Raw genomic sequence first — 10551 nt, forward strand, 5'->3', positions numbered from 1 at the left:
AGGATACTAGGATTAGTCCTTACCAAATAAGGATTATCCCCGTGACCTTGCGTAGCCTAAGCATTTAATCCGAGACACCAATCTCTAGAAGCCAGGGTTCGTTTTTGTTACCTTTCATTTGAACACAGCTCTTGAGACCACATACTATGCAACTTCACAGACTGAAAATATAACCCCGCAATCGAAAATGTCTTATCGCAAATATTAAAGATCTTACATTATCAAGAAATTCCATCGTTGACCTGTTGTTTGCAACTAAATTATTAATTGAGAAGGGGGATAAACCTTGTTGTATATAATGATACAACTCATTTTACTATTTTCGATCTTCAGTTTGATCGCTTGAATTTCGCTTAGATGAAATTTCACAACCTTACTTTATCGCACACTTTGCATATTTGTAACAAAACTAAGTATTTAACAAAACACATTTGTAGTTCTGACAATTTCAAGAGTATGATGGTGGTTTTTAAATATGACAATGAAAACTTCTCATCATTATTCTGAAACTATATGCATTTCAGTCTGCCACAAGATTTTTACTGTCATAACTCACTTTTCTCTGTATGCTAGACGTCAAGAAAGAAATGAAAGGCGATGAGTGGGTTAGAAGAATAGATAAAAACATGAGAATTACTAGGTAGTATACGAAGTAAGTGTATGGAAAGTGGGGGAGAGGTTACCAAAAGGTTTACATCGGAAAATATTATGCATTTCCAAAAAGTCAAAGTCCAATTGGAAAACGGAATGCTTGAGCAGTTTCATACGTATTTATAAATTATATTGTAAATAAAAGATGTGTTTTTTAGCTCTTTGTAATAATGTAATAGTTAATTTAATAGTAATGGTTTAATATTTCTTAATGTTGTCAAAATCACTTTTCCTTACCTCTTGTTAGTTACTTTATTCTCTTTTTACTCCTACTGACTGACCTTGCTCTTGCCTTCAATATAGGGCCAGTATTTGCCTACAAGAGGCAGCAAGTTGCTTGTATTTCTCCTAAGTAAATTAATTAGCGTGCATTTTTTATTTGATTTTAACTAAAATCTCTATCAAAATGTCTGCTTTAAGTTTGCGGTTTTATGAAAAAATGAACTAATTTTATTCCCTGCCTGAGAACTCGTATGAGCGGTTGTAGATGTCGTATGTGGCTTGAGCCTGCCCTGGATATAATTTATTTATACATTTAAACTCAAATTATTACAAAACGATGATGCTGTTTTATTTCAACGTTGCAATTTTGAAATAAATTGACCTCAGCACAGTCATCCTCACTCATAGTTATCGATGTGATGTGAACATATTCGCATATGTAATACAGTGTCTCTCTCTCCGTGTTTTAACAAGTTAAGTAATTCTAATATTAATCAACACACTTCTTTAAAGTATGAGGTACTCCAAGGAACAGAAAATTCAAGACTTATTATTAACATTATTAACTTATTATTAGTATTAACAAGGCGACCATGCACGTTCTTCTCAAATTCATCCCAGACATAAAAAAAATCACCTTTTCCTTAAAATATTACATAAAATCCAATGTTGACTCAAAATGTTTCTTCACAGTGTGGCTGAAATACTTTAATTATTGTGCTAATTATTACTTTAAACTGCCAAACCAAGATAGAAATGATATGCTCACGATACTAACCTACATTTCCTCTTTAACAATACAAGTATTAATTTATAAATATTGTGCATAGATTATCACTAGGATATGTTGTTTTAGAAAGCTGGTCTTACTAAGATAGCATCGTCAGTCACCTTTTTATTAATGTAAATTACACTGAGAACCCCAGGTCAAGAAGACTATCTGCACCGTCCGGGCTAAATATCTGATGCACCACTATTTTAACGTATTTTTATCTGTGATTAAAAGAGTATTGTTGGTTGAATAAAATTAATTAGTAGAAGTTATGTTTTGATTACTAACGCCATTTATATCTTTATTCACCATTCCAACATCTACAGTTTCTACATATATGTCGTCTTGCGTTACTAATTAAATATTACAATTGTAGTATGAAAAATCATAAATCCAATGGTTTGATGTGGATACATAACAATATAAGTGGTTTTAAAAACACGAGATTTTTATCCTTGATTATTTAAATTGGTATGAACAATTGAAACAGCCCAATTAAATAAGTAACTATTAAAATTCCATATTAATCGTTAAACTTAATTGTTGACTTAGTGTTGAATTTAGTTTTAAATTTTAATATTTTTACAGATCTCTAACTGATTATTAGTTAAAAACCGAGGTAAGCTATTTTAGTTTTGACAAACAGTCTCTGAATTGACTAAAGAATAAATAAATACAACTCCATTACACAATATCGTATGATGTAAGTTAACCATCTAAGATTATATAGCTGACGTGATAAGGATTAGAGAGAAAAGTAAGAATATCGAAGGAAGAATACAAACAAAAAGCTGAGATGTAAATACAGTACAGTTAAATGAGTATAATGCAACATATATTAATAAAGCCTTTAACACAAATAACGACATATGTAGGAATATTCCATATTTAGAACATATGGTCAACATAAAGAACGTAAAAAGCCTATTTATTTTTCTTAAAGCCAAGGAATAACTAATAAAATAGGAAAAATGTTAAGAAAACAAAATATCAAAACTGTATTCAAGCCGGCTAATAATGTAATGAACTACTTCAGACCAGAAAAGTCAATTCAACTAGGTTTAATGCAATTCCATAACCTTACAAACTACACAGCCCTCAGTACTATGGAGCGGATCCAGCGGTTGGAAAACATTCTCTTTCCTGACGTTGATTTTTGCATAATAATTGTCTGCGTTTAGAAGATTTGCTGCAAGCTTCTCAGTGACCGTTATCACTCTGTTCTTAATGTCAGCAGCATGTGCTGAAACTTTTTAATTACTTTATTTAAGCGCCGTGAAATAAGAACTAATACTATGATCCAAGGAATATATGAAAGCTCAACAAACAAAATACTATCAAATGAAAGCTGCCAGCCTTTGACAACGAAGCCATTATTGATGACTGTTAACGATATTAGTTAAGCGTCAGCCGATCACGTTATAGCTCTGCCACCTTGTAACTCACCTGAGTAGACAATTGGTGTTATTGACATTTTTAGTTAACATCTGTTTAGATTATTGTCTACAGCGAGCCCAAAATGTGTCAGGAATTTGACTGTACAAGAAATGTTTTAATGTGATGTGTACTGGATTGCTTAAATACAGATTTATTTGATATTATTTCACCGATTCACGGCGTTATCACTATTTTTACAAGTTAACGTCAGTTTAAATTTTGGAGGAAAGTTCATTTAAAAGCTTACTCTTCTAAAAATGTTCAAAAAAGAATCTAAGATCGATATACAGATTTCTTATGCCAAACAATTATTTTCTTTTTCCGGGGGTTGATTAATATTTTGAACATCAGATGTACGAATTCAATAAAATTTTATATAATCGCTTGACATCACTCTAAGTGATAAATATATTATAAACATTTTCAAACTTATTTGGTAACGCTTTTTTCTTTACATCCGAAAGATTCGGAAGTTAAAAAATGAGATTCCGTTTTAATACAAACCTCTTATTTCAATACTACTAATACTATGATCCAAGGAATATATGAAACCTCAACAAACAAAAATAGTATCAAATGAAAGCTGCCAGCCTTTGACAACGAAGCCATTATTGATGACTGTTAACGATATTAGTTAAGCGTCAGCCGATCACGTTATAGCTCTGCCACCTTGTAACTCACCTGAGTAGACAAATGGTGTTATTGACATTTTTAGTTAACATCTGTTTAGATTATTGTCTACAGCGAGCCCAAAATGTGTCAGGAATTTGACTGTACAAGAAATGTTTTAATGTGATGTGTACTGGATTGCTTAAATACAGATTTATTTGATATTATTTCACCGATTCACGGCGTTATCACTATTTTTACAAGTTAACGTCAGTTTAAATTTTGGAGGAAAGTTCATTTAAAAGCTTACTCTTCTAAAAATGTTCAAAAAAGAATCTAAGATCGATATACAGATTTCTTATGCCAAACAATTATTTTCTTTTCCCGAGGGTTGATTAATATTTTGAACATCAGATGTACGAATTCAATAAAATTTTATATAATCGCTTGACATCACTCTAAGTGATAAATATATTATAAACATTTTCAAACTTATTGGTAACGCGTTTTTCTTTACATCCGAAAGATTCGGCAGTTAAAAAAATGAGATTCCGTTTTAATACAAACCTCTTATTTTAATACTGGAAGACAGAAATAATCGAATGATGTTTACTGAACGTACGCAGTGCGACAACACATTCGAACGAAATATGCACATTGCCGTCCTCAGATGGTCAGAACCAATCCATTTCAAATAAACATTAGGAATCTCCGAAGTTATATAATTGTAACTATTTAAAAATATATTACAATTATAAAAATGTGTCCCTTAAACGCAAAGCTTTTGAGATAACTGAGAACAATAGCGAAGGAGTAAGTTTTCATACATTATTTTCAATAGAATATCGTAAATATGGCATACTCAGTGACACGAACCTTTTTCTTTTAAATGCTTTAATTCTCGTGATTCAAAACTATTATGTAAAATTCAACAGCAACATTCAAAATAAATAAATGTCAAATAACGAAAGTATTATAATGATTTTTACCATATAATGGTATAATACAACGATAACTACAACATATATAAAACATACTGTACACAATAACTAGCAGAAGGAAAATTAGCAGAGTTTAAATTATATAGAAATATTTGTTTCTCTGTTTGCGTAATTACAACATTTGGGTTTTATACGAAATCGGACTGTTTCATAAGGAGACAACGGTTGAGAAAGATTAATTGTCACTATCCTGGATCAGGACCAACTTCTTGTTATTGTAACTAAGGTTACACAGGCTTCTATTATTCATTGTACCACAAACATGGTAATTACGATGAAAACAGAAATAATTATTTAATTGCATTAACTAGAAGGGAAGTGATAAGAAGAGTCACACATCCGAATTTAAATATTTTTATGAGAGTACTAAACTTTTGTCAAGCAAAGCAAAAAGAGTTCACAACTTTTTCTAAGGACTTCCAAACATTGTTATATGTAACTTATTATAGTGTTATGAAACTATATAATAATAAAGTAATTATAAGTGTATGTAATAATGATAATATTGTCATAGTGAAGTATGAAATAGTTTGAAGTACAGTGGAGAGATTTAGCAGACTAAGAAAACCGAAAGTACATAATAGTAATAGTGTTGTTTGTACAGGAAGTAGAGTAAATTTATACAGGTTGTCAATTAAGTCTGGAACCTCTTTTTTAATTTTTAAACCACAATATAAAAAAATACCAAAGTTCACACGTGCTTACTGGTGATAGTAACGCACATATCTGTCCAATTACCGACCAGATAATCCCTTTGGGCGACGGTCCACAAGGAGTCAGACAAAATTCTTAAATAGCAGCATAGGTCAAGTTTGGTATCAAATTAAAGGTCTTACTTAGCAGAGTACAATGCCGCAAACCGGACTTAAAAAGGTGGATTCATTCAGTAGTTATAGCTATTTGCATTTTAAAACAATTGAACAATGTAAATTATTAAGTATTACAAGTAAACACCAATTTTTAAGTACCTGTGATCAAAGTAAGTGTTCAAAATGTTCCCCTACCATCGTCTGGCAATGTCCTAGGCAGTTGTAAAAGCCATCCACTGCATTTTGAAGGTAGTCACGAGGAATATCTTGAGCTTCTTGGACTATGAGATTTCTCAGGTGCGCCAAATCTCGAGGCTTAGTATGATAAACTTATCTTTGAGATATCCCCAAAGAAATACATATCATCCAGCGGAGATAAATCAGGGGAACGAACAGGCCACTCTACTGCACCACGTCTTCCAATCCATCTGTGAAGGAATATTGTATCCAAGTATTCTCTAACAAGGAGAGCAAAGTGTGGTGGCGCGCCATCTTGTTGGAAATAAATTCTTTGAAATTGTCGACCAAGAGCAGCTTGTAGTGCAGGAATTATCTCATTTTGGAGCATTGCTAGATACGGGTCACCATTTAAATTACCATTGAAATGTACTAAATGTATCAGTATAAAATTGTTTTTAACGAGGATTCTAATGAAATAAATATTTTTAATGTACTTCGTACGGTTCTCTTTTTATTTTATGTTTAAATTGCACCATTCATTTATGAAAACCCTGTATTTTCTATATAAAGCGGACGGAATATGTACATTTTGACCGTAGTAGACTCCTTAGTTCTACATATGTACATATATTTTCTTAATTTTAGCAAAAAGGCTAAGTATGTCACTGGAAATATCTTAGACCGAAAATAGATTACATAGGCCGAAAGTAGAGGCTATTGATCGAGAAGACATCCGAGACCTACATATGCATACATTTTCAGATGTATGATAACAAGGCACACTCAAACTTGTCATCGGAAATATATTTTATGGGAATAATAAGAGTACCTATACACTCCCAGTATGTGAAATAAGAGGCAGTCGTAAATTAGCTTAACCTTTGATTTTCTTAACTGCGAGCACTGAAATAATATTTATTTGATATTTATAATGCCTACGTCCGTTTAGACAATAATGACATTTACTATAGGGCTCCATAATATTACACTACAAGTGTTTCTCAAAGAAGGCTACTGACTCAGATATTACTATTCTTCCACAGCCTGATACACTTCTTCTGGCCTTAATTATTGTTATTAACATCGTTGGAGCTACTTAATCTAATGGTACGGAATGTTGTAGAGAAATGTTATATTTCTGAATAGATTTAGTTCATTAGTAATCATAAAAAGTGTTTTATTTTTAACTTTCAGAATTTGCAACTTATTCAATTGCCTCTAAACTTTGTTTAAACTGAAAGTCGAGTAATTCTAAATGGATTAGGAAATTGATATATCATCTAATGACTATCGACCATCTCAAGTATGTCATTTAAAACGGAATATGCAATTTACTTCTCTGCAATCAGCAGAGAATTGCCTGCATAACTGCTAGTATATTTAAAATTCATTTGAATATTTTACCAATGAAATTACTCCATTCCTACGAACTGCTTTGTTAATTGTTCTCGGATGTAAACTAATTCCGACAGTAATCAGCGAAACTGTAATTCGTTACATCTAAGGTAATCTGATTAGCCACATGTGTCTGACTGTAAATCAACTTCATTTTCTACATTTTAATACGTCATTACATTTGACAATCAATGTACTTTCACACAAATACCAGTTTTTTCATGTAAATTTAAAAACATTTGGACTGAAATTGTCAAATAGTAACAGTAATATTATCTATTACAAAGTTCAGAAAAAATAATACTTATATCGTTTTAAAATATATTTATTTTTAAAATGTAGAAATGATTCTTTCCATCATATTGCGTATATAACTCTTTGGCCCGAATAACTATTTAATCACTGAATTCGAACAGGTTTTCAATAACACAAAAGTAACTAATGAATTAAATATTTAAGTACTTATTGTAAAATTACTTCTCTTTCTGAACTCCTTTGAATATTGGAATAGAATTAGAGGTTAGTAAAATAAGTTTCTGTTACAAAACATATATTTATTGTACAGACTGAATTGTTCTTATTCAAAATAATTGTTTTTATGATTGGTTACTTGAATTTAAAACACAAATAATTATTTAGAAGTAAAAATTAAGTGGGTTTTAGGAAAACTCTGCCATATTCTTGTGTGAATGTCCTAAAGTTTAGTTATATTTAGTGTAATTAATCTACGTGTATCTGATACTAAGTAATATTTAGCATGAATGTACATGACATACTCGTACTTCTGATATCAGGACATATGAAAAATCTTTTCATATTTTCTTTGATACAAATCCTTTAGATAAAAACATCTTTCAAAATTTTGATTGTAACATGAAAAATAATAATAATGATTTATTTCCAATTATTCTTTACATATTTATATGCATACATAAATCATCTGGAAATTTCCTGGCCACTTTTACGAGTATTGTGGCCAGGTGAAAAAAATTGTAATTTAAATAGAAATTAAAAATGAAATTTTGAGTCCAGCATTAAAATTATAGTTGAAAAAATGTCGTTTTCATTTCAGAATGGAATCAAATAATAAAACATAAACAACAAACACTTCTATCGAACCCTCGCAGAAAAGTGATTTGACTTGGGTGTAAGAAATTAAAGTTCAAGCCATTAAAATAAGTAATAATGCACTCAGGAGTATAACAAAAGTAGATTGTTATATTTATGTGTACATAGGGAAAATGGGCGACTATATTAAAATATATGAGTAAATAAAATCATCTCAGGATACGCAAAATAACTTCATAAAATACTATGTTTAAGAGAACTAGGTTGAATGCTGTCTCATTAATACTACATTTAAAAAGTTGGAAGCATTAAGTAATAATTATAAAAGAAATATTATTTTGGTTTACATTCAATAGTGCCAGGATATGAAAAGGATTTAAAACCCGATCCACTCGGTTTAGATGTCTGTATTGTTAAATCGGTTTGATCTGGTGGGATCTCATTTCGAGTAAATAAAAAACATAAAAAACAACATGGAGTCAATGACATATTCTGAGAGAGTAAATCAGGTCCCTCACACGTCAACAACAAATAAAAGTCGACAGCAGCATCAACTTTCTTTCACCACGGCCCATTCTGTAAATTTATCTCCAAAATGTTAATATAAACACATTAAACTCTACCCAGAGATTTATCGTGAATTTTTAAGACTAGTTTGGTACTTATAGCTCTAATTTCTAAAAAAACAACGTAGAATATGTTTGCATTTTCTGATATTGGAATAAATATCTGTTGAAAGTTTCTTCACTTTGTTCACACCTGAAGAAAATGTAGATATCTTCTTGCTGATTAATTTAGGGTTAACATAGAATAAAATGCTCTATATAAACGAAATTAATAAACTACAGAGGATTATTGTTGAAACTAGAGAAAAACTAATGTTAAAAGTAATTAAAAACTGCATACCTCATGAAAAACCTAAATTTATGTCTATGAGTACTAATGGTGAAATAAGCCTTTTATTACTTTTACTACATACACAGAGTGTTAATAAAATAATATTTACTATAATATTTTAAAAATATCCGACTTAAAAATTAAGTTTAAGTCTTTTAATTTTAATTTTCAATTTAATAGTTGGTAAGCCATGTTGAAATCAATGAATTCAATATTTTGTGGCACAAAATAATAAATAATCACATTACAAGAAAGTTACAAACCAAACAGCTCTTAGAAACCAACAGCAGTTTACAAACGAAATCTTACAGAATATGCTGTTATTGATTTGACATACGGAATTGCTGAGAATAATGCACCATTCCAATGAGTTTTTCTTAATAATCAGGGAAGACAACAGAGTTAGAAAATATGGGGTTTCTTGGTTATTCCTGACTTTATAACAACACTTGATACTCCATAGAATTTGCCTTGAGATGTCTTCAACTGTTGTATTTTGATTATATTTTAACTTATGGATTAAAAAAAAATTGTCTGTAAACATATTTAACCACCACCGTTTTCAAACGGATAACTTCAGAATATATCATATTTTGAATGATTGTGCACTCAGTACAGTAACGGGTTCTGCCGAGTTTGATGAATTTATCTTAAACCGTTCACGAGATACTATTGTTTCCCCCAAAACACAAAGAATACGAATTATAAACTAAACAAAATTGGACACATGTTATCATGTAATATGTTATATATAGTCTCCTGCCATTTCAACAGTTTCTCGTTCCTGAAAAGCGAATTACTAGTAACATTTATGCAAGAGGCTGAAGTGAGCCAATACGAGGGTCCAGCGTCTTTGCTATCAGTATTGTCATTTGCTAAATATTTTCCAATTAATTTCCTGTTGTTTTCATAGAAATCTGCGTATTGCAATCGCCCTCTTATTGCTATCAGTATTGTAATTTTTTCCAATTAATTTCCTGTTGTTTTCATAGAAATCTGCGTATTGCAATCGCCATCATATTGCTATCAATATTGTCATTTGCTAAATTTTTTCCAATTAATTTCCAGTTGTTTTCATAGAAATCTGCGTATTGCAATCGCCCTCATGACAGACTTTTCTCGAAACGTTATGCATTTTCTCCGATCATGACTCCCACAATCCAAGAGCACAATAATTAATAAAGGTATATATTAATAAAAGGTACAATTATTAATAATTATTATTGATAATAATTTTCGATATGACTCGAATCGGTTCTGGATACCACTTAATTATTTAGACATTTAAACGCGTCACGTGATATGTGCTATGGTGCCGCACGAAAACAAAACCAACATACTCTTTTTGACTGAAAATGGATCTTACAGGACTCGTTTTAAAAGGTAAAACAAAGATAATAATAATATAAAATTTTGTTACTAACCTCATTTACCTATTTAAGAATATGTCAATTTACAAATTTTAGAAATGTATTTGTAAACATCTTGTATATATTAACACAAGGTTGAT

Source organism: Homalodisca vitripennis, chromosome 1, assembly GCF_021130785.1.
Source record: "Homalodisca vitripennis isolate AUS2020 chromosome 1, UT_GWSS_2.1, whole genome shotgun sequence".
NCBI lineage: Eukaryota > Metazoa > Arthropoda > Insecta > Hemiptera > Cicadellidae > Homalodisca > Homalodisca vitripennis.